The sequence below is a fragment of the Austrofundulus limnaeus genome, unplaced genomic scaffold (genome assembly GCF_001266775.1).
Source record: "Austrofundulus limnaeus strain Quisiro unplaced genomic scaffold, Austrofundulus_limnaeus-1.0 Scaffold0, whole genome shotgun sequence".
NCBI classification, from domain to species: domain Eukaryota; kingdom Metazoa; phylum Chordata; class Actinopteri; order Cyprinodontiformes; family Rivulidae; genus Austrofundulus; species Austrofundulus limnaeus.
This window is the reverse complement of record NW_013952402.1, coordinates 10,883,889-10,887,822: the sequence shown is the minus strand read 5'-3', so window position 1 is coordinate 10,887,822 and position 3,934 is coordinate 10,883,889. Positions and strand designations below refer to the sequence as shown.

General features: G+C 36.6%; 1 protein-coding gene across 1 annotated transcript in view; it reads right to left on the bottom strand.

Moving 5' to 3' along the window:
* slc18a2 (solute carrier family 18 member 2) overlaps positions 1-3,934 on the bottom strand; it is a 36,270-nt gene that overhangs the window by 27,942 nt on the left and 4,394 nt on the right. The gene's annotated exons all lie outside the window — the stretch shown is intronic.

Sequence of the window (3,934 nt, the reverse complement as noted above, 5' to 3'; positions counted from 1 at the left end):
GTGTGTGTGTGTGTGTGTGTGTGTGTGTGTGTCTTCAGATGACACACCATCCTGCATGCTGCACAGGGCCAGCTGCCTAGTTTTTGATATTCAGGTTTTATTGAGGTTTGAAATAGTTGTTGGAGATTTGTGAATCTGCACCTTTGTAAGACACTTTTTGTAAATAGTGAGTGTAAATGAGGGAGTTTTTTATTGTGTGCTTTGATTTTGAAAAATGGGCGGCACTCACTCTAAAAATGAAATGTTGGATTTACTTRACCATGTTATGTTACCTGGTTCCACTTAACTGAGTTGAGTAAATTCAAAGCAACATACTCATGTTCTTTGGCTAAAAAACTGGTATATTGCTTTGAATTTACTCAACTCAGTTAAGTGGAACCAGGTAACATAATATGGTTAAGTAAATCCAGCATTTCATTTTTTACAGTGCTGTTGTGGTTGTCTCACAGGTTTCCAGCTCTCCAACTGAAGGAGGCATAAAAAATTATCCTTTTTGTTCCACCACCAATTTTCTGTCTCTCTGTCAGGAGATAAATAAGGATTTTATATTTTTTGTATTTTTTAGGTAAGTAGATGTTTAAGTACTGTAGATAATTTAGTTTTAAATATTTTAAATTAAATAAAACCAGCAACACATTACGTTCTGTTTCATTTACTTTAAAGAAGTGAGGAGTAGGGAGATGAACATATTGTTTTTGTGATACTGAAACTGGACAAGTAGATCTCAGCAAACTGCCGACTTCAATCTTGGTTCAAAAAAGGTTGGGCACCCCTGATCTGGATGGACATTTTGACTTAGATAGGATTAAACTGACAAGCTTAATAAAAAAACTCAACTAAAAACTATACTGGCTTCACAGATTAAACATGCTTGCGAACCAACTTTTATCACGTTTATTTTATACATGAAATGCTTTTTAAAATTGCAAAAATGTTTTTAATTTAGATATTCATCTTGTGTCGTAGTTTGTCAGCACGTCTTTTGATAAACAAAATTCTGATAAAAAATATTAATTTTTGTCAAAAACATAAAACTCTGTTGTGAACTTCAAAAAAAACATCTGTACAAAATCCGAATTTCCCTTAAGATTCATGACAAAAATTGTGTATTTTATTGAATTATTGCAAATAGTTTTGTTTGAGGATGCTTGTTACTGTTAACAGWATTTTAGATCCAGGCTGTATTTTCAGTCATAAGCTTTAAACCGAGTCAGTATGTTTCTATCAGTGTGGCTCTCTTCCACAGGATAACAAGTACTTGATGCTCTAATGTCTGACGTAAAAGGTACCGCCCACAGGGGAGAGACCAGGAAGTTAGGTTTATGTACATGTGACTCATTCATTCTTCTTTTTGGTGCAGCTTGGAACAGACGCTGGGCTGTAGACACCGTTAACTGATTGTTTTCTTAGTGTTGAAGGCTCTTCACCTGTCTGCTGCTAACACTGTAGTTAGCGTGTTTTATTCTGTGGTTTCAYGTTTAAAAAACCTGCTCAAACCCGTGACTCATAACGTAAAAAACAAAACAATTCAAGCATCTTCGTAGCACCACACATACTCAGTTGATGCATGAAAAGACAGATTAGAGCGTCTTTGAGATGTAGAACCAGCAATTATTTCTAAATGCCATCATCAAAAACCCAGATGGCTCAAACAATCTTGAAAGACTGCTCTGACCAATGCCGAGCCACAGCATTTATTCTCACTTCAGCTTAATGACTGATGATTTTTTTCATGCTCATGTGAGTTGGCAAAAATTCTCACCAACGGTGCTGCCGGTGCAGATAAAAGCACATGCACACATGCAAAGCTAAATAACCAGGATTTCAGCTGGATTAGATCTGTAGCAGCTGATGTGACATTAAACTAAAGAAAACAACATCAAGCTGTCAGGGTTACAATGTGCAGCCTTTGATTTTTCTTCCTAAAAGTCCCGAGGGGAGTCTGTTAGTGTCCCTTCTCTTGGATTTGAGCTGGATATTGGCAGAGATTGGACCATAAATGCTGCTCTGCTTTGACCTCTTTAAAAACAAGGAGGAGATCTGAGCCACAGTTTCTGCCCCGGGGCTGTCAGGAACCCGACAGCTCCGAGGATGTGTCGCTGCATTTACTGTTTGTCATCAGTTTCTCTTCAACATGTGTAACAAGAGCACACGAAGCATTTATAAGAAATCTCACAACCTGGAATATAAATTCATTTTCAGTTCATAAGAGACCAAAATACTCACTATGTTTTAAATCAAACAAGAAATCACGCTGAAACCACCATCCCTACACTGAAGCACGGTAGTGGCAGCATCATACTGTGGCGATGTTTTTCTTCAGCTGCAGTACAGAGAAACTGCTCAGAGTTGGATGATAAATAATGCAAATAAAACATTTTAAGAACCTAGTCCCTTAAAGATTTGGGTCTGAGATGAACCTCTGCTAGAGCCAAATCCCAGACCTCAGTCCACCTGAGAATCTAATATAGGATTTAAAGAATTGATTAAAAAAAAAACATGTTTGGACATAATTGGAAGTTCAAAGCAACTCAAATGAAAGCACATTTTGGCTCCTTTAATGACCAGCATGTATTAGGGTGACTTCCACGCAGCCCAAATCAATTGTAAACTTTAAATTTATGATTCAGTGCAATAAAAGAAACTAATTTAAAAGATGAAAGATAATAAAACTTGTCCGGCTCTTGGCTTTGAGTAACTGTGCCTCACTGTGCAGTTTAATAGGCATAAATTAATGTCTCAAAACAAGCGGCTGTTGATCATAAACTACATCTCCCATAATGCAGTTGAAAATCCTATCGAGGTGCACAGAGTGAGCCAGCTATTGCCCAGTTTTACTGGAAAGTGGGAGTGAGTACAACTCTCTTACTTTTACTTTTAATAGTATTTCTGTATTATTTATTTCACATTTAGTCAGTCGTACATTTAGCACTTTTGAGTATTTATAAGAGGATGTGTTGACATACTGTTTCTATGCAGGAAATACCACATAGAGCTCAGTTATTGTTTGTTAACAGTGCTCAGCTGTAGCAATAAGATGTTTCTTGTTTAGCCAAAGTTAAAAATGAAACATTTAAGGCTGGTCCTTTGAGGGCCACCATACTGCTCATGTGACCTTCGATGAAAAAGTGTTTGACAGCCCTGTTTTAGAGCTTCAGTTAAAAAAGTTCAGTTAATTAGTTGCTTTAACTTAACTTGTGTTATTGATCAAACACACATCACTGAAAGGTAAGCAGTCAGGTTCTGGATGTTTGTTGGTCCTTTAGCAAAACTAGCAACTAGATTTTCTTTTCACAAATCACTCTCCCCACAGGAACAAATGAAGTCATATCCAATTCAAGATGGCTTCCACAGCTGATCAATCTTTACCAACACAAAATGACTATACCTCAATCAATTTTACAGATACTGAGCTAAAAATGTATTCGGTAGATGAGAGTCAGTTTCAACCACACAGTGTAAGATGGTCCATTTTCAAGATTTGACCAAAATGAAAATAGTTTTTCATTTCTAAACACAAAATAAGATTAGTTTAAACATCTGCCATGAAAGGCAGCAGGTGATCTGCATTCTTTAAGGAATGCAGCCTCTTTACCAGCTAAATAAAATATCCTCGTTATTACAGTGAAGAAACAAGATTTAGTGACATGTCTTCAGTGGGTGCAGCAGAATAAAATATCTATCAGATTCTGCCTCCAGCGCTAGAAAAAGGCTTTCAGCTTGTATAAATATTATCTCTCAGTCCCTCAGGGTAGACATATTCTGATGCCTGGAACAGTCTCATCCTGGGATTTTCTGCTCAGTATTTTGTTTAGTTAAAATTGATAGAATAATCTAAAACAATTCAATAATCAAATATTACTTCTGCCACAACAAAGACAATCATGTTAAACACCATTTTAATTCAATATCATCGGTATCCTAACCTCACAAT